Genomic DNA, 27286 nt, shown 5'->3' on the forward strand with positions numbered 1-27286 from the left:
TTTCACAATTAAGTGTTTTAAATTTGTTGTTAGCTGCCCTGAGCCCGGTTTTTTGAACCGGGAAGGGCAGGGTATAAATAAAAAATTATTATTATTATTATTATTATTATTATTATGACAATCAAGCCCAACATGTGTTTGACATACCTGATGTGGTATATTAGATACAGCAGCTTAAGTCTAAACGCTGAAAATGCATGGAAATGTATTGGAATTGTGCGGGAGGACATTGCAGTGGGTTCTGCACATGCTATGCTAGGAATAGATCTGATGGATTAGCCTGTGGTCCATCTAGTCAAGCATCCTTCCCCATAGCAAGCAACCAGATTCCGCAAGCAGCCACCTTCTCCTAGCGTTGCTCTAAGGCACATTGCTTCCGAATCTGGAGGTCCCAATAAGCCATCATGGCTAGCAACCATTGATAGCTTTATCCTTTATGAGCTTCTCTCTTCCTCCTTTAAAGCCATGGAACTTTGCATCCATTGCTGTCACTGCAGTAAATTCCAGCAATCAATTACACACCGTTACCTCGCTGCAGGTGGACTGTGCCTCTGGGAACCAAGGCAATGAGATGCAGTGCTTCCATATCAAAGGTGCACAAGGGATGTGTTCAGCTTTTTTCACCTGCCCTTAAGACCACAGGGAGCTCCCTTATAAGGACCATTGGTCCTTCTATCTCAGTATGGTTGACACTGATTGGTAGCGGCTCTCCCACATTTCAGGCAGGGTTCTGGCTTTCTCTTGCCCTACCTGGAGCTATCGGGGATTGGACCCTGCGACCTTTTCTGTGCAAAGCATGTGTTCTATCCAACTGAGCTATGGCTCTTGCATCTTCTTTTCCACCCTGACCATGTATTTTCTGCTTTCTCAGCCCGTGCCCTAAAACAGCAGATTTTGAAAAGACGTTCCTGGGAATTGAAATTTATGGCCTCGTTAAAATATAATGAATTATAACTTTAATAGAGATTTTGGGCTTCTGGGATCATTAGAGCTACACACAACTCCCTGCTGGTTAATGTGTGTGTACAAATGCATTTGAAATGCTCAGTATTGAGGGTGTGTGTTCATGTTTATAAGCAGCTCCTGCTCTTTCTAAATAGCGCATAGAATTAGAATGTTAATCAGACTGGTGGCTCCTTCCTTCATTTTGCTGAGGAAGTGTTCCATGGATTTCAAGTATTTTTCAAGTGGTCTTCACTCTTTGTGCTGTGAAGACTTGCTCAGCATAACTGAGTTTGAAATAACTGGAAGGGAGGACTTGGAGTTTGTGTGTGTGTGAACATCATTGTCACAGGTTGTGGTTTAAATAGATTCAAATACAGTGGTACCTTGAGTTAATAACTTAATTTGTTCCGGAGGTCTGTTCTTAACCTGAAACTGTTCTTAACCTGAAGCACCACTTTAGCTAATGGGGCCTCCCGCTGCCGCCGCACTGCCGGAGCACGATTTCTGTTCTCATCCTGAAGCAAAGTTCTTAACCCGAGGTACTATTTCTGGGTTAGCGGAGTCTGTAACCTGAAGCGTATGTAACCCGAAGTACCACTGTACATTGCAGAAGTCGAATGTATACGATCCATATTTTTCAACCATCACCTGCTCAACATAGGTTCTTTTCAGCCTTTCTTTCAGATTAACACGTAACTAATCTTATTGTTTCCATACGAAACTCTGCAACATCTAGATAGCTGTTCTTGAACTTTCAGTCCCCAGTATGTTGTTGGACTCCAATACCCCATCATCCCCAACAAAGGGTCAAGGATGATGGTCGTTGTAGTCCCAACAGCATCTGGGGACCGAAGCCTGAAGAACACTGCTGTAATTCGGTTGTTTCTCTGCTCTTTCTCCAGTGGAGATATGCTTTTCTAAAAAGTGCATGGTCGTTTTCTGTTTAGTGTGTTCAGCACACAACAAAGTGTGTAAAACTACCGTATTTTTTGCTCTATAGGACGCACCCGACCATAGGACGCACCTAGTTTTAGAGGGGGGAGAAAAAGAAAAAGAAAATCAATCCCTCTTGCTCTCCAGGCTTCAGCGAAAGCAATGTGAAGCCTCCGGAGCACAGCGGGAGCTCTCACTGCACTCCGGAGGCTTTGGCGGCTATCCCTGAAGCCTGGAGAGCGAGAGGGGGCAGTGCACACCTACCCCTCTAGCTCTCCAGGCTTCAGCGAAAGCAACGTGAAGCCTCTGGAGCATTTCGGAGGCTTCGCATTGCTTTCGCTGAAGCCATGGAGCGTGCATTCGCTCCATAAGACGCACACACATTTCCCCTTAATTTTTGGAGGGGGAAAGTGTGTCTTATAGAGCGAAAAATACGGTATATAAGCAGGGGTCTGGAAACATATGGCCTTCCAGATGTTGTTGGACTGTAACTGAGGCTCATCCAAGGAAGGAAGGGACATCGTCACAGGTCAATGATACATTCAAGACACATGAGCGCACATTCAAGCCCTACACTAACGCTGAGTAGGGCCGGGGGGCTGAGGGAGTCTGAGAAGAGCCCAGAGGACCAGATAGAGAGGTCTGGAGCCACCCCTCTTCCCTTATGGGTGGGTTGAGATTGTTACCTGCTGGATTTTGCTGCTCACGTGTTGCTCAGCGCCCAGCCTGTTCTTATATATATCTATTGCTGGTCATTTGGCAGTCCTGTTGCCTCGCTTTCCTCATTAGGAGGAACATGAGGATAGAAATGGATGCTTGTCATGATCTGGCTCTGCTCAAAGCAATGCCGGGAGATAAATGTCAGAACCCCGGGGGTGCAACCTGTCTGCTTGTTTGACGGGAATTGCCACCGGAGTGTCAGGTCCGTATCTTCTGTTGCAGATACAGGAAGAAATTTAATTTTTCAAAATTGAATTGTAGGATCTTTCCAAGCAGCTTGTACACATTTGAAAACCATTAGGTGGCTTCAAAAGCAGTAGCCAGGTCTGGAGCACTTTGAGACTCAGGGCTTTCCATAAACATCACTTTGACAGTGAACTCAGGTGGTGTGTGAGATGGTGCCTAAATCTTCTCCTGAGATATTCTACAATAGTTACCTGATTTTTTTTTGTTTTAACCTTTTTTATATGGTTTTTATTGTATGGTTTTAGGTACAGTTGTGAGCCAACTGTATTTTACTTATGAATTAGTGCTATACAAATAAGATTTAATTAGTTAAACTGAGAAACAAGAGAGACGTTTCCTTATGCTTGGGGCAAACCCAACATTTGCAAAGGTACAAATGGTAGGACTGCAGTGGAATATCCCGGATGAGAGCACAGCTTCGCAATAGAAACATTTCTGTTAGAAAGTGAGACTACACAGCAGCATTTCGTTGCAGTCTTCACACGTAAGGGTTTTGGGTTTTTTTAAATGCTGAACATCTCTAGGGCAAAGTTTCCCTATTAAAAATAAAATAAAATAGCTCTTCTGCACTTTCCTTATGGCGCCCTGCTGTGGAATCTTACATCAAACACTTGTCTTCCTTGAGCAAGAACAGCTGCCCTTTGCAAGACGATTTAATTGGCAGATGCAACCAAAAAGAGGACTATGCCTTTTGTCTAACAATCCAAGGGGGATTTTATATTTAAAGGGGGCGGGGGGCTAAAGCGTTTCTTGTAATATTTGTATTGCTGCTTTTTTATTTATCTGGTCATTTTTTCAATTCTTCTGCTAAATCGTTGGTAGACCAGGCAATTGTTTTGATAATGCAGTATTTCTGAGAGATTGATTGATGTGCTGACACAGTGCATGGACACTGGATTTGTAAAAGAGAGGGAGAGAGAGAGAGAGAGAGAGAGAGAGAGAGAGAGAAAGTGTTATTTGGAATATCTCCCTGTTCTTTAGAATAAGAAATGTTTGATGTGGCAGCCTTGCATTGGAGATTCTTGATCATGATGGATACCTTTTATGGGATCGTGTCTAAATCTTAAGACATTTGTACGACTGGAAAACGTGTATAAGGGAATAGATTTGGTCCCCAAAGAGAACACTTATTACTTCCTGGTTTGCTTTGACAGACCATGAGTCACTTGGGATAGTTAGGCGCCCACGGAGCTGTCTTAAACTAGGTCGGATTATTTGTGCGCTCTCAATTAGCGGGGTCTTTCCCGTTGGCTGCTACCCAGTCCTTTCAACAGGAGATGCTTAAAAATTGAACCTGGGGCCTTCTGCCTTGCAGGTGGGCAACCAGTGACCCTGGGACCACATGCAACCCAACCACATTTTATGCTGCCCCTGCTGCCTCTTGAACTTGCAGAGTTCAAATCCCCACTTGGCCATGAAGCTCACTCGGTGAACCTTGGGCCAGTCCCCACCTCTCAGCCTAACCTACTTCACAGAGTTGTTGTTGGGATTAAATAAGGAGGGGAGAGCCATGTACACCCCCTTAAGCTCCTTGGATAAAAAGGGGGGATGTAAAAACTAAAGCACTCTATTCCATTTCCACCGTAGGGCCTGCCTTCTTCTTTGTTCCCTTCTTATTTCCCCCCGCCCACCTTTTTGAAGAGTATGTTTCCTTGCTTCAAAAAATTTGGGCTGGGGCAGCAATTTATCAGGTAAAAATGCATCTCTGTCCCTCCAAATCAAGGGTCAGCAAACTTTTTCAGCAGGGGGCCGGTCCACTGTCCCTCAGACCATGTGGGGGGGCTAGACTATATTTTGAAGAAAAAAATAATGAATGGATTCCTTTGCCCCACAAATAACCCAGAGATGCATTTTAAATAAAAGCACACATTCTACTCATGTAAAAACACCAGGCAGGCCCCTCAAATAAGCCAAAGATGCATTTTAAATAAAAGGGCACATTCTACTCATGTAAAAACACGCTGATTCCCGGACTGTCTGCAGGCCAGATTGAGAAGGTGATTGGGACGGATCTGGCCCCCAGGCCTTAGTTTGCCTACCCATGCTCTAAATCACATGAGTCTTTTTGGAGCTAACTTCTCATTGCAGTGGTGGTGGCAGTGGAGATGGAGGTTACATTTCAGAAGGAAACCATTTTAGAATAAGCCCAGTGCGCCCACCAGCCAAAGCTTGGCATTTACAGCACCCATAAAGATGAAATGCATATGCTAAGCCCAGGCAAATTGGTGGCGGCAGCCGCTGCTCCCTACCCAATAATATATTTTCGACGCGGGCCTCTCGCCCAAACAGGTTGCTTATCCCTTCTTTGGGAACGGCGGTATCTGGCTGCAACATAAACATTTCATCGCTTTCTGCATGGCTCTCTCCCTCCAGCTCCCATCCTGGCAGGCGGGCGTGTTACACAGCGCTAAGATACGGAGCATGGCTGAATGGGGAAACAGCTGGCACTCGGCTGCATGTCACTGAAGGGAGTAAGTGTGTGGGAAAAGAGAGGCTGTTGAAATGAAAATTGGAAATTAGTTTCTCCAATTACGTTTGCCTAAGGTTCAGCCGTACTGGCTGATCTAGGACCCATGCAGTGTGACTAAGAACTCTATCTAATGGATTATTTAAAAATCATTTCCCCCCCAGTGCATATGAAAGTTGCTGTTTTCTAAGCTGTTATTGTGAGGCGTCCGAGTTTGCAGAAGCAGGGGGAGCTGCCGTACGTGCCTGGATTCAGCACCTGTTTCGCAAGGCAAGCCGACCATTTCTTCTCAGAAGCAAGGCCCGTTAGGTTCACTGGGGCTTACTCCCAGTAAGTGGGTCCGTAGGATTGTGGTCCTGGTCAGGGCCATCTTACTCATAGGCGCTGGGGGTGCGGGGCTCCCAGGCATCATGCTCTCAGGGGCGCCAGGCCCAGAGTCCGGGGCCCGAGAGTTGAGTCCAGGGAAGAGCCCGCCCCTCAGTTGGAGCGCTGTGGTGGGCTCTTCTGCTGCGGGTGGCTCTGCGCCACGAGTTCGGGGATGACCGAGACAGCGAGACCCTGAGGCAGCCGGCCGGCTCCACCCTCCTGCACGCCTGGTTCTTTGCACCCCAGCTCCACATATTGTTAAGATAGCCCTGGTCCTGGTGAGGGAACCATCACTGCAGGCTAACCACGTGGGCTACCAGAGTGGTTTTCAAAGTTTCTGTCCATGATGGAGACACTGACCACACAGGTTATTGGCTGAGGAGCTCCTGTTTGTCCACCAAGACATCTTGCGAGACAGACTTCAGACTTGTAGGATCCAGGGCTGTAAGTTTGAGGGAGCCTGTGACATAGACTGCATTTAGGCAACCCATTATCCCATTTCCAGTGTTAGAAACTCAGATATATAAGCTAGGCGCCATTTTGCTCCTTAAACCAAGGTTGCAGTCGCCAAACGGAATGTCTAGTTGCCATTTTCTGGCAAGACGGCTCCAAAGTCTTATTTTTCAAATGATGGACTGGCTGTGATTGATTCTCAGTTAAATGTCTGGCTAGTTCAGATGATAACCTTGATCTATGTTAAGAAGTCTTAGAACTTAAAGGAGAAAAGTTGCTTGATCCAGGGACAGTCCACATTGACCTATTCTGACCTCTTTTTCTTAATGGTGACTGCTCCTGCTCAGGCTGCACAGAAAAAGCAATTTGTTTCCAGAAATGCATTCCTATTCTGCAAATAAAATACAACAGATAGAATTCTAGAAGATGTGGGTATTAGTGTGTGAAAATAGTTCAGATTCAATGTTCTCTAGATGGTTATCTCTCGCTTGGACTACTGCAATGCGCTCTATGTGGGGCTACCTTTGAAGGTGATCTGGAAACTAGAACTAATCCAGAATGCGGCAGCTAGACTGGTGACTGGGAGCGGCCGCCGAGACCACATAACACCGGTCTTGAAAGACCTACACTGGCTCCCGGTATGTTTCCGAGCACAATTCAAAGTGTTGGTGCTGACTTTTAAAGCCCTAAATGGCCTCGGTCCAGTATACTTGAAGGAGCGTCTCTATCCCCATTGTTCTGCCTAGATACTGAGGTCCAGTGACAAGGGCCTTCTGGCGGTTCCCTCACTGTGAGAAGTGAGGTTATAGGGAACCAGGTAGAGGGCCTTCTCGGTAGTGGCACCTGCCCTGTGGAACGCCCTCCCACCAGATGTCAAAGAGAAAAACAACTACCAGACTTTTAGAAGACATCTGAAGGCAGCCCTGTCCAGGGAAGCTTTTAATATTTGATGTATTACAGTATTTTAATTTTTTTGGGAAGCCGCCCAGAGTTGGCTGGGGAAGCCCAGCCAGATGGGCGGGGTATAAATAATAAATTATTATTATTATTATTATTATTATTATTATTATTATTATTATTAGTGTAGTGCCCATTTCTGTGCGACAGAATTTGGCGCGCTATTCTGACATACTTTCCCGCTGGTGCCATGGGCGAATAATGGAGAAAACAGAAGCACACATGAGCATAAAGGGTGGTGACATATGCATGGTTGCATCACATCATGCCCGCTTGTGTGAATGAAATTCAGCATGACATGGAGGTATCAAAAAGCTACAGTTCCGTAACCCAACAGGAAATGAAGTATATAAGGAATGTTTGAAAATGCACATGCATGGCTCCGCCCACTTTTGGTTTTGACCCCGCCCACCACTGGGTTGTGGCCTCTGGAAGGTTGCCTCGAAGGGAATGTGGCCCTTGAGCTGAAAACTACCCTGCTCTCCTGTATTAATGTCATTTGTTTGAACCCTGGTATGTAATTCGTAGCAGGGGGGCTTTTTAGTGGGTGCCTATAACTGGGAAAGTGTGCTCATATAATTTGAAGTCAAAAAGGGATAGAGAGGAAAGAAGTGCTTTTAATGAACTGGCATTGCAGAATTGGAATGCCTGCTGCTCATACGAAAAATAGGGGGGAAAGCCCTCTTGGAAAGTAGGTCACGTTGTAAAAATGAGTTAGGCCTTGCTTCACATTTTATTGACTCTCTACTAGTTTTTCATCCAGATTGGCTTATAGTTAGCAAAAGAGTGTTTTGTCTTTTTTAGTGGTTGGTTTAAATAAAAGGTGGGTTGGAAAAGAAGCTCTTTTTTATTTGCTCGAGTTAGAGTTTCATATTTCGAGTAATCGGAGTTGTAATGGGTACCATTTTTCTTTTTCACTTTCTTTCAGTTTGGGATTTTTCCACCATTCATTATAAATACTGCTTGAACTGCAGCCGTGAGCCTCAAATATATTCTGTGAAGGGCAAAATTCACTCTTAGGGTTGCAGATGAGGATTGTGAACAACACAGAATCCTCAAAATATAAATCCTGAAAGCACTTGCTGGTAGTCGATGATATTTGGACTATTTGTAAGTGCTCTCAGAATGATATCTTAATTTATAGGTTTCATCTTCTGTTCTGGGGAACTCTGTGGTTCCTTACAAGTTCTCAAGACTTCCTCAATGGAAAGATTAGTAATGATCCACTAACTCCATGAAAGACACCACTTGCTCAACACTATCAGTCGACTTGTGCATTATGCAGGTGCGTGAGAGCATTGGATATGTTCACCTGTGAGGTTTATAAGGGGTGATGATGATGCCCTAGAGGTTTAGTTAATAGTCAGCATAAACTGACTTGTCATTCTTAGTTGCCAGATAAGGACTGATCAGAGAATTTATGCCAACCCATATTTCATAAAGGTCCCATTGCCGAACCATTATCTCTTGTCATTTGAGCGTGTCAGTAACTTAAACTAACTGGAGAGCCAATTGAATAGAATAGAATAGAAATTTATTTGTCATTGTCCGTATATACACAGTATACACAACAACGAAAATCAAACACCCACCCAAAGACCGGCTTCACATACATATTTGCACGTACCTCCAACACTCTCATCCCATTCAGACATAATCTATAAAACATACATAATCCAGAATATAACATGACCTATTAAAAGCATAACATGACCTAAACCCTATCTCATTCCTTCCTACTCCCTGCTTGCTATTTCTTACAACTGGCCCTGAGATCATTATTTAGTGCAATCAGAGCTCTTGGATAGAAACTATTCAGAAGGCGTGTGGTTCGTGTTTTCATTGTCCTATATCTTCTGCCCGAAGGCAACAGTTCAAAGAAGTTGTGAGCAGGATGGGTGGGATCTCTCAGGATATTGTGTGACTTCTTCAAAGTGCGAGACGTGAAGATCTCATCCAGGGTTGGTAGCTGGAGCCCTATAACATTCTGGGCAATTTTTGTTATTCTCAGTAAAGCTTTTTTATCCGTTTCAGAGCTGCTTCCATACCACGATAATATACTATAGGTTAAGACACTCTCGATGGTACTGTGATAATAGGACAGGAGTAGGTGCTGAGATAGATTCAGTCCCCTGAGCATTCTCAGGAAATACAACCTCCCCTGCACCTTCCTCACAACCATGTTAATATTTGCAGTCCATGAGAGGTCCTCAGAGATATAAATGCCCAGGTATTTAAAACTACCAACCCTCTCCACCTCCTCGCCATTTATGTGCAATGGTAAAAATACACTTTTCTTTCTCCTAAAATCAACTATGAGTTCTTTGGTTTTTTTGGTGTTAAGCATAAGATTGTTTTCTTTACACCATTGAATTAACCCCTGTACTTCTTTCCTGTAAGCAGTCTCATCGTTCTCACTAATGAGCCCCACCACTGTTGTATCATCCGCAAATTTGATGATTGTGTTGGACTTATACAGTGGGGTACAATCAGATGTGTACAGGGAATAGAGAAAGGGACTTAGCACACATCCCTGAGGAGCTCCTGTGCCTAATACTAGAGTAGAAGAATAGTAAGGTCCCATTCTCACTGTCTGCGGCCTGTCAGTCAGGAAATTCCTTACCCACAGACAGATCTTCTGATGTATACCCAAATTGATCATTTTAAGAAATAACCTGTCTGGCAAAATTGTATTGAAGGCAGAACTGTAGTCCACAAACAACAGCCTTGTTTGGCAAACGTGTCCTCAGAGTAAGACCAGAATAGACATTTCTAATGAATTTGTGCATTTCTGCACAAGAAGTACCGTATTTTTCTGTCTATAAGATGCCCCCCTATTTTGGGGGACTCCAGCTTAAGCAAAAATCGTGTATTTTACTATCCGTGTATAAGACGCCCCCAAATTTTTGACATTATTTTAAAGGAAAAAAACTAGTCTTATACACGGAAAAATGCGGTATATAATGACCAGAACAAGGGATATTTGATAGCGGCTGTCTTTGAGAGAGTGCTCTTGAAGACTGTTGCTTCAAAGGAGTGAAGTTTAGCCATTAACCACCAATATATAATATGTTTGGAATAGGAACAAATTACTATTAGAAGGTTTTGAATATAGGATATATAGTACCCCAGAGAACTTTGCTATAAAGGTAGGAGTAATGGAAGAGCATTGCGTGAATCATAAAGAGCAAAAGGAAAGATTTTGTGATGTGACCATTAGCTGGAACAAACTACCTAGACATGCATATCTTGCAAGGGCATCATGTGTGGAAGTTTTTATCCAGTGGCGTGTGAGGTTATGTGCATAACTTACCTGTCTGTAGTAAACAGGCAAGAGGAAAGCTTTGAGTTTCTGGCCATTATCCAGATCAGTTTTTGAAAACTCTGTGTATGTGTGTGCTTGAGCCTTAGCCAAAGTTATTTGGCCGTAGAAAGATCATTACATAATATGATTGATGAAAGATCAGTTGAGAAATCATAACAAGGACTAGAGTTCTCCCTTCTCTTTTTTATTTTTGGAATATAAAATTTATTTTATTAATCCTTGGTGAGGGCGGTGGACAAGCTGTATAAATCAAAATAAGAGAATAAAACAACATGCTGTAAATGGAAAATCTGATAAAGCTAAGGGGAAACTGATTGATTCCTATGGATTAAATGTTTCTGGCTCTTAGCCATGTGCTTAAGAATGATGCAGGGTTTTCAAAGAATGGCTAACTCCTATTACCAAGTACACACTGCATAGAACAGTTGTACATTATTGCTTTATCTTCTGAAAGGCACATGATCCACTGCAAGTCAGTGATAGTGTTCCACAGAATGCATGTATAAGTTGGGTCTTTGGCCTAGTAGCAGCTGCAGCTAATATAGATGTTAAAAGTTAAAATGCTGTACATATTATCAGGGAATCGCAGATTTTGACTGACTGACAATCAGGTTTAGGGTTGCCATTTTTCAAAGTGAAAATCCAGACACAAAAGTTTTTTCCTTGCAAAATCTCCCAAAACACTGTCGAATCACGAATATGTCTGGGAAATTCCAGGTGTATGGAAGCCCTAATCAACTTTTATTTTCCATGTCCATTGCCCCATTCTCCCCTCTGACTTTGTCCTCGTCTTCATGAAGAGCATCTCCATTGTTGTTGCTCTTTCTGTTCTCATTTGTGGTACTTTGCTGTGCCACATACACAAAGGTATTGTGACCAAGGCTTGGACAGCCATGTGCCCATGAGCATTATGGGTACTGCAGCTCTTTCTCCTGCCCTGCCAAAAGATACCTACCATATGATGTCTTATATTACCATTAACTGAAATATCCCCTTCATGGATCACTGCCTTGCCGTGGTGAAGGGGCATGAATAACTCAGAGAAGCTATGAGCTATGCCATGCAGGGCCACCCAAGATGGACAGGTCATAGTGGAGAGTTTTGACCAAACGTGATCCACCTGGAGCAGGAACCGGCAAGCCACTCCAGTATCCCTGCCAAGAAAACTCCAGATGGTGCTGGAGGGGACTCTTGAGAATCCCATGGACTGCAAGAAGATCAAACCAATCCATTCTGAAGGAAATCGGCCCTGAGCGCTCACTGGAAGGACAGATCCTGAAGCTGAGGCTCCAATACTTTGGCCACTTCATGAGAAGAGAAGACTGCCTAGAAAAGACCCTGATGTTGGGAAAGATGGAGGGCACAAGGAGAAGGGGACGACAGAGGACGAGATGGTTGGATAGTGTTCTTGAAGGTACCAGCATGAATTTGACCAAACTGCGGGAGGCAGTGGAAGACAGAAGTGCCTGGTGTGCTCTGGTCCATGGGGTCATGAAGAGTCGGACACAACTAAACAACTAAACAACAACAACAACATGTTGTCCCTAGTGACAACAACTTCTTCTTCTTCTTCTTCTTCTTCTTCGATCACTTGTAGCCAAGTATGACTGTCTTCCATAAACACGATTTTAACAATGAGTCTGTAAGTGACTGTGGAGGCCTATTCTGGATCCACATATCCTTCCACAGTAGGGGCATAGGTTTCCGGGCGGGAGTTGATCTTCCTGGCTTAGGGAAGGAGGTGCGATTACTCACAAGCACGCCATGACATGTGCAATCTCCCCCCACCCCAAATCACCATTGCAAGCTGTCACCTCTGGCTCCAACTTTCCCCCTATGAAAAGATTTCCCGCCCTCCACTGTGTTTCAGTCTTGACATGATCAAACCATTCTCCTTCCCTCCTCTTCTCTCTCTCTCACACACATTGCAAGCTGGACTTCAGTTCAATACTAATGGCGGAGTCTATATGACAGAAAGATGGTGTATAGATTTAGCTGACGAATAAGAAAGAAAATAAATGAAAAACTGCTGCTGTTATAAAGGGTTTTATAGCACAACAGTTCCTTTTCTTTAAGTGGTCTTTATGTGGCTGCAGTAGTACGATTCATTTAAATTACACACTTAATTTTAAAAGGTAATTCTGGAAAATGGTATAAACAAACAAAGCAAAATGATGGAAGGAGGTTGTTCGATAGGCATGGACTGTCTTGCGCTCTGTATGTGTCAGGATTGTATCCAGCTTCTCATACATACAATGAAACGGCAAGTAGTTCAGGAGGAAAAGGAATCCTGAATTAGTTGTTGCTCTTGGAGGGATGACCAAGAAGACTAAATCAGAACTTTCCTCTCTTTTAAAGTGTCCGCCCCTCCATTAAAAAGAGAAAATAAAACTGCAGAGAACTGAATGTGTAAAAAGAAGAAAGAAATTTATGGAACCAGTAAGAATGTCATTTTGTATTTCCATTAAGGGATCGTATACATTTGTAAAACATACCAAATATAGGCACATAGGGAAATAATAACATGTGATCAGATAATTAACACCATCAATATCCCAGAATCCTTAGGATTTGTTATCATAGAGTTCCAAGGGATATCACACTTCTTTTTCCTCCGATGCCAGAATCCCCTTCACTTTACAGCACACCATTAGATTCAGCCATTTTTGCCCAGCGCTGGGAGCCTGCTTTATAAATAGAAGTTCCCAGATTCAGCCCTTGTCATCTCCAGTTAAAAAGACCAGGTACAAGGTGATGGGGGAAAGACTTTCTCTGCCCAAGAGGCTGGAGATGTACTTCCAGCAAGAGTAGATATTACTGAGCTAGATTAGCAAAATGGTCTGCCCTGGTATAAATCAAGATTTGTGCGAGCCCGTTCCTTTTGGAGAGGTGGTTGGGATGGAACAGATGGAAGGTAGAATTTGTCCATTTCATTCATCAGAAGATTTCAGAAGCCTGGATAAAATGTAAAATGGGGAAACTGTGCCCCTGAAGGACCAGGTGCGCAGCCTGGGAGTCATTCTGGACTCACAGCTGTCCATGGAGGCGCAGGTCAATTCTGCGTCCAGGGCAGCTGTCTACCAGCTCCATCTGGTACGCAGGCTGAGACCCTACCTGGCTGTGGACTGCCTCGCCAGAGTGGTGCATTCTCTGGTTATCTCTCGCTTTGATTACTGCAATGTGCTCTATGTGGGGCTACCTTTGAAGCTGACCCGGAAACTACAACTAATTCAGAATGCGGCAGCTAGACTGGTGACTGGGAGCGGCTGCCAAGACCGTATAACACTGGTCTTGAAAGACCTACACTGGCTCCCAGTATGTTTCTGAGCACAATTCAAAGGGTTGGTGCCTTGGCCCAGTATACCTGAAGGAGCGTCTCCACCCCCATCGTTCTGCCCGGACACTGAGGTCCAGTGACAAGGGCCTTCTGGCAGTTTCCTCGCTGTGAGAAGCCAAGTTACAGAGAACCAGGCAGAGGGCTTTCTTGGTAGTGGCACCCGCCCTGTGGAACGCCCTCCCTCCAGATGTCAAAGAGAAAAACAACTACCAGACTTTTAGAAGACATCTGAAGGCAGCCCTGTTCAGGGCAGTTTTTAATGTGTGACAATTTTATGTATTTTTAATCTTTGTTGGAAGCCACCCAGAGTGGCTGGGGAAACCCAGCCAGATAGGTGGGGTATAAATAATAAATTATTATTATTATTATTATTTGGGTAAAATGTTTTGAATCCGGGACTCAAAGGGCTTTTAAAAAGGTCAGGTAAAGCACCACATTCAGTCTGGTTTGAGCCTATTAAGGATCAAAATCTGCTTGTAGTATTAAGCATATTTTAAATTAGTAGGCTAAATATATCCCCGGGCACCAGAGAGGCAAACTCTTCCATTTTGCCTCCCCTAATAAATCAAACAGTATTCAGACATAAATCTCTGTGCCTGTAGAGCTCCGCACAGAAAGAAAGAGGTATTTTTTTTAAGGTTCTTCACTCAACGACTGTTAAATGCAATCCTGTGTTAGAGGGTGTCATCCCAGGGAGAATGGAATGTGCAGAATGATAAATAATTCTCGGAATGAAATTGCCTGCATTCAAGATGGGACGCAATAAATCAAAGCCATTATCTGAGAGAGCTTCGCCAGGTGGACTCGTGGAAAGAAAAGGAATACGCATGTTCAGCATCTGAAGCACATTTGAGATTATTCTTTGGAGGTGGGGTTGATTAGCCTCTTTTGTGGCTGATCAGTGGTGATTAGGCACATATATATTTTAAATCTGCCTTGAAATTATTGAAATATATGTTGATTCATTATCCTGTTCTAACAGGTAGGTGATAGTAAGCTTGAGTATTATGGCTTTTGCCGGTGTGTATGCTCATGTTAAGAGGCTCAGTAAATGGCAATCACACAATCTTTATAACACCATGGGATATGCAGAGGCTTTTGAATACGTGCACAGGTGTTAGCATTCAAATCTGGTTCGTATTGTATTTGCTGGCTATCGGGTCCTTTATGTTTAATTCGCGATATCACCCTTCGAAAGTGTCACGTGCCATTCTGTTACACCTCTGTAGCATGGGTGGGTGGGGGCACAGGTTCATAGCTGTCAACTTACAGATTTGAAAATAAGGGACCAGCAGCCTTGAAAATAAGGGATCAGCAGCCAAAATAAGGGATTTCCCCAGCACAGGTATGTTGGACTTCTGAGCCCCTCCAAGCCAAATGCAGAAAGCCCATCCAGCAGCCAAACGAAGTGGTGGTTCCCACAGCGCAGCAACCCGGCAAAGGGGATGCAGCAAGGAAAACCACTGTCTCCTCTCCGCTGGGAAGCGCTGAGCAAAGGCGAGTCCCCAGGAAATGCGGCTGATTTGATCTGCACAAGGCATGCAAGCTCCACCCCCCATCATTCTTACTCCTTATTGGGTGATCAGCACAGCCAAGCAACACAGTTGGAGCCTTCCTCCTCCCTGGCTGGCAGGCAAGGAGGGAGAGGAGCTGCTTCCTTTGAAACCCGGGAAATTTAAGGGACATCATCAATAAGGGACAGCAGCGGGACACGGTGCTGGGATAAGGGACTTTCCCGCCAAATAAGGGGCATTTGACAGCTATGCGCGGGTTGCTAAACTACATCTCCCTTCATCCTGTGCACAAAGTGGTTTGTGTGTCTGACCCTGTATATGTGAAGGAGGCTGAGAAAGATTTGACTAGCCCCAAGTGTCCCAGTTAACTTTGGGATAAACAGGTTATTTATTACAGACCCCTCACACCCAAATTGAGCACTGCAGACCTATGGAAAACAGCCACCCTGCCTTATTAGCATGGGAACTATTTCCCTGTGCTGCCAGGCTCCGCTTTGGCAGTGGTGTGTGGATATTTTAGCAGTCTGACTGAGGCCAATCACATGGATATCATAGAATTGTAGAGCTGGAAGGTGTTAGGGTATTGTTCCGTTCCACCTTTAGACCAGGCATGTGGAGTTGTTGTATGTCACATGCCTGTTTACTTCCAGCACAGTCTGCTGGGAACCTCCGTTGTATATAGCTTTTGCCTATGCTGTTTGCTTGGACACGAAGGGAAGCAGACATGTTTTGCCTTTGTCCTGATGCTGAATAAAATGCTTGTAAATACGCTTACATATGCCTCTGTCCGCCCTTCTGTTGCAAAGAGTTCTTATCTCTGCTGGCTTGCGCGCCTAGTCTCTAAAGGTCTCTGAGGCTTGAGTCGCAGTTTTGATCCTGTTCTGAGAACCGGAGTTTGTCCAGCTGCCGGCCGGTCGGCTGGCGCCAGCTGAGGGCCTGCCAATTGCCCCCGTCTCCCCGGACGCATCCCAACAGAAGGGACCCCAATGTCCAACCCCATGCACTGCAGGAATCTCAACTAAAGCATCCATAACAGACGGCCACCCAACCTTTTCTTGAAAGTCTCCAAGGAAGGAGTGTCCACCACTTCTCGTGGGAGCCTGTTCCACTTAATGTCAGACAGTTCTTCCTGGTGTTTAGTTGGCACCTCCTTCCTTGTAACCTGAAGCCATTGGTTCGGGTCCTACCCTCCAGAGCAGGAGAAAAAAACTACACTGCACTACCAGTGGTGTAGCGTGGGTTGTCAGCACCCGGGGCAAGGCAAGTAATTTGCGCCCCCTAACCCAGGGCAAGGCAAGTAATTTGCACCCCCCCGCTGCACTGTCCCTCCCCCAGATAGTCCCTCGCTCTCTCTCTGCACCGCACCGCACGCCTGGCACCCCCCCCCAGTGGGCGGCGACCCGGCGGCTTGGATCGGATTCGCACAGCCAGCACTGCAGTGAGAGAGAGTGAGTGAGCCAGGTAGGGGCAGAGAGCTGCGAGTGCGAGCGCGCCCCCCCCAGATGTTGCGCCCGGTGCGGCCGGCCCCCCCTGCACCCCCCACGCTACGCCACTGTGCACTACACATTTACAGCAGTAGCATACCACTTCACATGGCTATGGTGCTGAGAGTGGTCAGGAGACCCCAGCTCCTCTCACAAAGCTCCTAGGAAAATAGATTGATTGCTAAACCACTTTTGAGATTTTGTTAGCTCCATAAGGAGAGTGGAGAGTCTCCTAGCAACTCTCAGCACCCTGAGCAAACTACCCTCTCCGAATTTATTTGGAGGAAGCCGTGCCTGTTTAAAGTGGTATGATACTGCTTTAAATGTATAGTGCAGATGTTTCTCCCATGTCAACATGGGGGGGGGGGTTTCCGTCAAACGAAAACACTCTTCCAGGTGTTCTTTAACTAGCAAGAAAGATGGGATTCTTATTTTTATTTTTATTTTTTAAGCCAGGAAGAATAAGGAGGGAGTTAACATAAAGGGCAGAACTCAGGTCTGATGGTGGAATGAAGCAATGTCAGAAGGCATTGGGGACTGCATAAACTGAATTCGCTTGCATAAATGTGTGCAGCCCATTGTGCTTTATACCATTGAAGACCTAAAGGGACCATTATTTAAAATAATGCACTGCCTTGCTTTCCCACATGGGTGCAGGTGAAACCATGCCCTCTGTGTCTGTAATCTTTTATTTGCCATTGCAATTAAGGGCTTCGAAATAACTTATTGGCTCCTGAAATTTCGTCACTTATAGCCAATTATACGGATGCTACTCTTTGGCGGAGTTGCATAATCCCTTACAGTAATAGCCCCTTTCGCTGATTGCTCCCCTGCCTGGATGTAAATGAGAAACACTGCATAGATCAACCGGAGCTGTAATCCAGGTCTGTGAAGTGGAACTGGGTCAGTGATTAGCATTTGATATATACAGGTCAGCGATTATTGGAGCCAGTGTGTCAGCTATGTTATCGGCCTCCCATTGGTATGCCTCTGAAGCCGAGGAAAAGAACCCCTGGCTATATGGGCACATAGCTTTTCTTTTCTTTCTTATTTTTGGAGATGGGGAAATGTTCCGAGTGTAGCAAGCTTGAAGCATATAACATGGCACTTAAGAAAGGGTCAAAGGAAGATACGCCTAGGGTGTTTTTCACTTTGACAAAAGCCCAGTGTGAATCTTTGTCCTTAGCTGATAAGAAAATGGGTCGCCAGAACCACTGCATGGATAGTTTATCAGGGTCAAAGTTAATAGAGCAAACCTCACAGTTGTGGGAAGCTGTGTATTTGCACATGGGGTTGAGTGATGTGGTTGAGCATGGGCATTACGTTGCATTCAGCTCACTTTTACTCTGGTTAGACCCATTGAAATTAATGGCCATGGTGAGCTTGGACCTATTATTTTCAAGGGGTCTACTCTGAATAAAAGTTAATTGGCTGCAACCCATTGCTATCTACTGGTGGAGCTCCTGGAAGGCTTTTCATCCTAGCTTTCTATAAGCTAAGGCTTCCAGATGTTGTTGGACTCTCACCCGCTCTGGTCAGCATGACCCCTAGTCAGGGATGAGGAGAGTGCCATTGTTTGTTTACTGCATTTATATACAGACATACCTCAGGTTAAAGTAGCTTCAAGTTAAGTATTTTCAGGTTGCGCTCCGCGGCGACCCGGAAGTAACAGAGCGCATTACTTCCGGGTTTCGCCGCTTGCGCATGTGCAGATGCTCAAAATGACATTACGTGCATGTGTGAAAGCGACGAAACGCGACCCGCGCACGCGCAGACGCGTGTTACGTTTACTTCAGGATGTGAACAGGGCTCCGGAACGGATCCCGTTCGTATCCAGAGGCTAGTTACGGACTTACTTCTTTCTGGAGGTCCGTTCTTAACCTTAAACTGTTCTTAACTAGAGGCGTGCTTTCGCTAATGGGGCCTCTTGCTGCCACTGCACCAGTGGCATACGATTTCCATTCTCATACTGAGGAAAAGTTCTTAACTCAAGGTAACTCTTCCAGGTTAGTGGAGTTTGTAACCTGAAGCGTTTGTAACCTGAGGCGCTTGTAACTCGAGGTACCACTGTACTGCCTTTCTGTCCAAAGTGGTTTACAATTCTTAAAGCGCTGAAGCAAGTAAACGATATACAATGTGAATTTGGCAGGGGGGCACGGTTTGATTGGAACCGGCTCTGTTGTCTTTTCCTCCTTTCCTCCCTCTCTCCTCCTTCTCCAGCAGCATATAGAAGACCATAGGTTTCCCATCTGTGCCTCAGGCATAATTTGTCTTGACCACTGAACTTTTGTTTTATCTCTCCCCATCCTCCACCCTACATGTGAAAGGCATCGCCTTTTCATCTTGCACCTTGCCCTTAGTATAGGAAGCTGATGCACGCACCCAGTCAGACCCTTGGTTTATCCAACTCAGTGTTGTCTGGTCAGGTGAGAAGCAACTCACTATATTCTCAGCCAGGGTTCTTTCCCAGTCCTCAGGCTCATTTCGCTAGAGAAACTGAGCCTGGGAGATTCTGCCTGTGGTCTTACACTGTTAGTCTCAGGTCCCTCTTTACCCCGTTTTAGAAAGGATATTCATTGTGCTCCAAAATTTACTTTATTGGTCTTTCTGCTGGTTCCTGGGTTTCTAGTCAGGGGCCTTTCCATTTGATGTGCAAGTTGTGTGTGTGTGTTCAGGTACATGCCCACAATCCATGCTCCGTGCTTCTGTAAACCAAATTCCTCTGCCTGAATAAATCATGCAAACTCTAAGTAAAAAAAATCAACACAAGTTGACCTAGTTCTGCTTCTTCTGCCAAAGGATATGGGCAAAGAGCAGTGAGAAGCTCTGGAACCCTACTTTTTTGGGGGAAATTTGAGTCCCGTACAACCTCAGCCCCCTTTTGGATTATGGGATTTCATCAGACATTCCCCACAAATTTTCCAAGGCTATTTTGAAAAGCTGGCTTTAAAAAAAAAGGAGGAGGGAGTTAGGGAGGGAAACATGCAACAGTTGAGAATATAAGAAGAGCCCTCGTGGATGTTCCCGTTTCCCACAGTAGAGAGCAAAAGAGAAAATGTAAGAGAAAAGCTGCTTTAAGCCAACTCAAGCCATTAGTCTGCCCAGCTCAGTATTGTTGATACTGACAGGTCTACCTGGATGTGCCATGAGGATTGAACCTGGGACCTTGGGCATGCAAAGCATGTTCTCGAAGCTACTGCTGATTCTTGATGCTTGTAAGACACCTACAAATAGGACACAAAGGCAGTAGCTCACTCCCATTGTTGCTCCTGAGCAACTGGTGCCCAAAAACATACTATCTCTGGAAGCTGGAGATTGCGCAAAGCCATTGTGACTGCTAGCCATCAATAGACTTTTCTTGAGAGCCTTGAAAAAGCGAGTTCATAGAAATAATAGAATTGCAGAGTTGGAAGGGAACCTGAGGATTGCCTAGTCCAACCCCCTGCAGTGCAGGAATATGCAGTTGTCCCATACCTGCGACCTTTGGCCTTATCAGCATCACACTCTAACCAACTGAGCTGGAGAAGGCAGAGTTCTGTGCCTGCGTTCGGTTTACCTGCTTGGAAAGAACCAAGCGCAATAATTCGAAAGTAGGTGGACTAGGGACCTCCAGCTAGCTGGTTGAGCACCAGGACTCTAGACCAGAGGTTCAGAGGGTAGAGGTGGGTGGCTTTCCCTAGGAATGAGTTGCCCAGGGTGAAAACCAGGGTTGTCCCTCCCACCACCTGACCTCCAAGAAGAAGCTGGAAGAAAAAGGATTGCTTTGTGGAGCCAGTGCCAAAATTTATTACTGTTGTGCTCTCTCTCTCTCTCTCTCTGTGTGTGTGTCACTTAAAGCCCATGTCTAGAGTTCGTGCCTAGCCTTAAGGAGTGCTCATTTGCATCCACTAGCTACGCAGTATGGAATAGTCGTGGTAGGTGTGGGTTTGTGATATAGCTCAGCTGCTGAGGGGAGAGAAGCCCTTTAATAATTACTGGATTGTCAGCATGCAGTGATGGCAGGCGCAGAGGACACACAGCAGCTGTGTGTAGCAATGGACTGTTTTGTTCACTTTCTTATTTTTCCAGTTTTCACACCAGTTGGTACTCCCCCCCCCCCCTTAAAGAAAGCCCTCACAAAAATTCACCATCATTTTAACGAGCCTTTCTCATAAGACACACATTTTTGTATGCAACCTTGTGTAACATACACGTATTTTTGCTCATGCATTGTTTGGGGAAGCATGAACATTAGGTTGGCTTGTATTAGAATTTAAACCCAGCAGAGTTTCTCTCCCCACCCTTAGCTGCATGGCGCTGCCATTGCACCTGGGGAAGGGTTGTCAGAATCCATTGTGGCCTGGTGATGCCACTGGCTTGTGCCCAGGTTGGGTGCTGCAAACTATTCTCCAGCTGTGGCATCTGCCTCCATCTCACAACATGGCCTCCTCGGTAGCTCTGCCATCAACACTTAGCAGTGACATCTAAATAGTGCATTCAGACTTCTCGTTAATGCTTCCATTGTGACAGTGACTTGGTGGTAGGTACCGCTTAGCCCCATAATGCACTATACATTTAAAGCAGTACCGTGTCATGGCTTCCCCCAAAGAATTCTGGGGACTGTAGTCTGTTAAGAGTGCTGGGGTTTTCCCCTCAGAGAGTTACAGTTCCCAATGTTCCCTGGGAAGAGGGATTGAATGTGAGAGCACTGGAAATTGTAGCTTAGCGAGGGGAATAAAAGGTAAAGGTACCCCTGACCGTTAGGTCCAGTCGCGGACGACTCTGGGGTTGCGGCCCTCATCTTGCTCTATAGGCCGAGGGAGCCGGCGTTTGTCTACACTCAGCTTCTGGTCACGTTGCCAGCATGACTAAGCCGCTTCTGGTGAAACCAGAGCAGCGCATGGAAATGCCATTTACGTATTTATTTACTTGCACTTTGACGTGCTTTTGAACTGCTAGGTGGGCAGGAGCTGGGACCGAGCAACGGGAGCTCACCCTGTTGCGGGGATTCGAACTGCCAACCTTCCGATCGGCAAGCCCTGGGCTCAGTGGTTTAGACCACAGCGCCACCCATGTCCCTCAGCGAGGGGAATAGAGATCTCCTAATAACCCTCAACACTTGTGACAAACTATCTTTCCCAGGATTCTTTGGGGTGAAGGCATGACCATTCAAGGTAGTATGTTACTGCAGTTGCTGCTGTTTTATATGCCACCCATCTGGCTGGGCGGCTCTGGGCGGCTTCCAACAAAATATTAAAAACACAGTGAAACATCAACCCCTGAATCTATACTGCAGATGGGGCATTTGTTGTAGCCACATAAGGAAATAGACTGTATCCAATATCTTCTCCATGCCACACAAATAATAAAAGCAGAGGAGCCCTCTTTGGGTTATGGGTTGGCAGCCTTTTTTTATCCCTTGCTTTCATTACTGGCCATGACATGCTCCCCAGTCTTCCAGATCTTTTTGCTAGATGCCCTATGAATTGGTTTTCGGACCTGTTTCGTTCATAGTAGATGGGATCAAGGTTGCACCCAGGCTTCATCTCTGTCTTAGGCTAAAAAAATGTGAGTTTTTATGCATTCAAAAGGTTAGGTTTCTTGCATTGAGAACCTTTTGATATTGCTACTTGTGTTATAACTAATTACAGTATGTAATAATCTGTTACAAGCCACATTACTGCGTTTTACACTCTATTTCCCCCAGGGGATAGGAAACAGAAAACGAGTACAGAAGGATGATTAGAGAGCAGGAACGGAGTGAATTTGGCTGGGGGGTGATTCTGCACACTGTATACTACAGAAGCCTTGGCATGGCCTACGATTCTTCATCATCTCCTTTTTCTTTTTGCATAGTCTATTTTTAAAAAGCTTGGCTGGCTATTTTTAAAATGCAGCGGTGCCGGCCATGCTATCTAAGGGTTCAGCCCTTGCACCATCCTCTCAAACCAGGAACGTTGAGTTTCATAACAGAGCAGCCAAGGCTATTTTTAGCTTTGCTGGAAGTGGCTGAGAGTAACTGGCATTCTCCTGGTCTCCAAGGCTTTGCTCTCCAGATAGGGCTGCATGCTCTTCCTTAGAGCAGTTCACGTTTTGAAAACGACTGGTGATCACTTATTGCCCACCCACCATTCCCTGGCAGGGAAAGGAATAGATAATCTGGACTGGATCAGCCTTTAGGTGGTGCATGCTGTGGTATAGGAGCTGGAGCCACTGGGGTCATAGAATCATAGAGACCACAAGGGCCATCGAATCCAACCCCCTGCCAAGCAGGAAACACCATCAGAGCACTCCTGACATATGGTTGTCAAGCCTCTGCTTAAAGACCTCCAAAGAAGGAGACTCCACCACACTCCTTGGCAGCAAATTCCACTGTCAAACAGGTCGTGGCTGCGGTGTCTCGTGCTGCAGGAATCGAACTAGGTGTTCCCAGTGGCTATGATCCCTCATGGGACCAAAGGCATGGGAATGAACAGCAGGCCCTGGGGACTCTCTCCTGGGTATAATTCTCCAGAATTGAAGGAGTCAGGCGATTGCTAAGCACACAAGGACCTTTCCTGGTGAGTGGGAGCAGCCGAGACCACATAACACCGGTCTTGAAAGACCTACATTGGCTCCCAGTATGTTTCCAAGCACAATTCAAAGTGTTGGTGCTGACCTTTAAAGCCCTAAACAGCCTCACCCCAGTATACCTGAAGGAGCGTCTCCATCCCCATTGGTCAGCCGGGACCCTGAGGTCCAGCGCCGAGGGCCTTCTGGCGGTTCCCTTGCTGTGAGAAGCCAAGTTACAGGGAACGAGGCAGAGGGCCTTCTCGGTAGTGGCACCCACCCTGTGGAACGCCCTCCCACCAGATGTCAAAGAGAAGAACAACTACCAGACTTTTAGAAGACATCTGGAGGCAGCCCTGTTTAGGGAAGCTTTTAATGTTTAATAGACTATTGTATTTTAATGTTTTGTTGGAAGCCGCTCAGAGTGGGCAGGGTATAAATAATAAAAATTATTATTATTATTATTATTATTATTATTATTATTATTATTATTATTATTTTCCTGGCCTGCACCGTACACATCTGGGCTTGCAGCTGCTGTTCTGAGTTGCCTGTTGCTAAGGAAAATCGTTTGGCTACTGACTCCCATTCTGCCAGACATGGTTCTCAGGCTTTCACCTTGTCTGCCACTGATAACCTGTGTATTGCAAAGCCTTCTGGGGAATGCTATAGGTTGCACTCTCAGCTCATGAGAAACGCTAGCCAGGCTGCTTGCATTTAGGTCCTCTCTACAGCATATGCAGAGACTGCCTTCTTGACTGTTGGACCCACTATGGGTCTCGTCTGCTCATTCTGCCAGAGCCTGTCTCTGCATGTAGGGGAAGTTCCTAACTCACCAAGGATTTGAGACTCATCAGCTGCCCTCATCTGGCTTAGCCGGCCAGGGTGTATGGGTTGTTAGGGGAGAGGTAGTACCTCTGGTGGTGGACACATCATGCTCTTCTGGGGTAGTTTGTCCACCTTTGGTCCTCACCTGACACACAGCTCTCACCTTTGGCTCCTAGAAGCTGTCAGCATGTGACAGCAGCCACACACCTTGCTCCACAGTCTTGGACGTAGGTCTTTGCTGTGACCTCTGATATGTCTGCAAGTTTAAGAGGTGAAACACTGATTAATAAATCCAGAGCTTGAAGTTAGGTAAGGGGTTGTTGTTTATAGGGTGGTATATCATGAGACAATGTTGAATCCGACGTTGCTTATGACCGAATGCCAAGGTAGGTCTTTTCTGCTGAAAAATATTTGTATTTGGAAGCATGACCTGGAAAGGAGCTCGAGATCTCTTGCTTCAGTAAGCAACTTGCAGGTGCAAAACTCTTTCTACCCCCGTAAGCCTGAACGGAGACTTTAATTACTGCTTCTCGTAAGCACAACACAAAATAATGTAATAGAACTGCCAAAGTGTCCTTTCCTTTTAATCTGGCAGTGACATTAGCTGACTTGAAATCTATTTATAAACTGTGCTGCATGGGCACTTATATATTTCAGCTGAATTTAATTTGCTGTTAACACAGTAAAATAAGAATGTACAAGTTGAGGCCCCATGAGGACTCGGTGGCGGCAGCGGGTTTCAGAAACTCGGTGATGTGGCAGGTAGTGGTGGGAGAACCTTGGGAATGGTCATATATGAATATATATCCTAATATATACAAGTCAATAATATATGCATTCTAATGCACGATTGACCCCAGCGGATGCATTTTTGCAGGCAATACTTGACTGGAGAACTGGGACGCGGGTGGCGCTGTGGTCTAAACCACAGAGCCTAGGGCTTGCCGATCAGAAGGTCGGTGGTTCGAATCCCCACGATGGGGTGAGCTCCCGTTGCTCGGTCCCTGCTCCTGTCAACCTAGCAGTTCGAAAGCACGTCAGAGTACAAGTAGATAAATAGGTACCGCTCTGGCGGAAGGTAAAATGGCATTTCCGTGCGCTGCTCTGGTTTGCCAGAAGGGGCTTAGTCATGCTGGCCACATGACCCGGAAGCTGTACGCTGGCTCCCTCGGCCAGTAAAGTGAGATGAGTGCTGCAACCACAGAGTCAGTCACGACTGGACCTAACGGTCAGGGGTCTGCATTTTTGCAGGCAATACTTGACTGGAGAACTGCATTGCAAAATTCATAGTGGTTAGAATCATGGAGTGCTGTGTTTGGATTCATGTCTTTCCCTCAAGAAAGTGTGAATTTGATAGGTTCAACTTTAAATGTGACCTGAATTTCAATTTTTCTTGCATCTCAAACCAAGAACACTTTGGAAGAAGCGGAGGGAGCCTTGCAACCAGAGCCATAGATCAGGGGTCAGCAAACTTTTTCAGCAGGGGGCTGGTCCACTGTCCCTCAGACCTTGTGGGGGGGGGTCAGACTATATTTTGGAAAAATAAAAAATAAATGAACAAATCCCTATGCCCCACAAATAACCCAGAGACGCATTTTAAATAAAAGCACACATTCTACTCATGTAAAAACACGCTGATTCCTGGACCATCCGTGGGCCGGATTTAGAAGGCGATTGGGCCGGATCCGGCCCCCGGGCCTTAGTTTGCCTACCCAGGCCATAGATCACAGTGGTACCTCAGGTTAAGAACTTAATTCCTTCTGGAGGTCCATTCTTAACCTGAAACCGTTCTTAACCATGAGGTACCAGTTTAGCTAATGGGGCCTCCCGCTGCCACCGCACGATTTCTGTTCTCATCCTGAAGCAAAGTTCTTAACCCGAGGTACTATTTCTGGGTCAGCGGAGTCTGTAACCTGAAGCGTCTGTAATCCAAGGTACCACTGTATATGTAGCCAGTCTGGGATATGTCTGGGATATGTTCTTCTCTTCCTCTTCATCTCCTTGCTTAGAGGAGGGGTGAATTTGCCCCCTCTTGGTCACTTAGGCAAATGAGGTTGCTGCTTTGTTTTTTTTTGTTTTTTAAATATTTTATTGAGTTTTACAAAAAAAGATAGAACAACATAAAATGAACAAACCAAAACAGAAAAAAATACAAAGTTACACATACACCAAACAACAAGAAATATCAAAGACAAAGAAAAAACAATAAAAATAAAAAGATTTTTATCTTCATACTGTTTCTTACTTTAACTTATTTCTCCGACTTCCCCAGACCTCCCTTCCCTGTATTCCATGTCATATATTCAGACAGCAAATCCCTTCCCTCTTTCTTAATTGATTTTTATCTTAATTTAAGTATCTTAATATGGCCTAATCCTCTTGTGTTTTAAAATATTAGATCTTTTAATTTTAGAACTTTTTGCTAATAACCTTTTACATTCAATCTGATGTCATTCTAACATTCATTAATCTTATAATATTTCTGTAAATAATCTTTAAACTTCCTCCAATCTTCTTTCACCGTCTCTTCTCCTTGGTCTCTGATTCTGCCAGTCATTTCAGCCAGTTCCATGTAGTCCATTACCTTCATCTGCCATTCTTCCAGAGTGGGTAGCTCTTGTGTCTTATGAGGTGGCTGCTTTGTTGGGGGACAGGGAGCAGTGGCAAGGGGTTGGTGGATAGAGCTCTGTGTGCCACAAAGCCTGCCCTGGGCTCTTCCTTCCAGCTGGCCTGCTGCCCTCAAACACAGTGGAGGGCTGCCCTGTTACTTGTGTTGAAATAAGAGCCAGCTCCCAGTCTGGTTGCTTCTATATGTGGGCAGGGGGCATCTTGTCAGTCACCTCAGGTAGACTGACAATTTCCCCCTTGGTACATTCTCTACAATGTGTATATTCCAACCAATGCATGAAGGTCAGGCAAAGAGAGCATACCGTATTTTCTGCTCTATAAGATGCACCAGACCATAAGACGCACCTAGTTTTTGGAGGAGGAAAACAAGAAAAAAAATATTCTGAATCTCAGAAGCCAGAACAACAAGAGGGATCGCTGCGCAGCGAAAGCAGCGATCCCTCTTGCTGTTCCGGCTTCTGGGATAACTGCGCAGCCTGCATTCGCTCCATAAGACGCACACACATTTCCGCTTACTTTTTAGGAGGGAAAAGGTGAGTCTTATAGAGCAAAAAA

General features: G+C 45.4%; 1 protein-coding gene and 1 long non-coding RNA gene across 10 annotated transcripts in view; both read left to right on the top strand.

Annotated features, from left to right (window-relative positions):
• The window catches only part of TNIK (TRAF2 and NCK interacting kinase), a 298880-nt gene that overhangs the window by 92303 nt on the left and 179291 nt on the right, over nt 1–27286 (top strand). The window lies entirely within an intron of this gene.
• Nucleotides 25928–27045, top strand: LOC310677814. Its single transcript, XR_014511476.1, has 2 exons — nt 25928–26138; nt 26718–27045. It is a non-coding gene; the product is annotated as an uncharacterized lncRNA (long non-coding RNA).

Source organism: Podarcis tiliguerta (assembly GCF_965153285.1).
Source record: "Podarcis tiliguerta genome assembly, chromosome: 5".
NCBI lineage: Eukaryota > Metazoa > Chordata > Lepidosauria > Squamata > Lacertidae > Podarcis > Podarcis tiliguerta.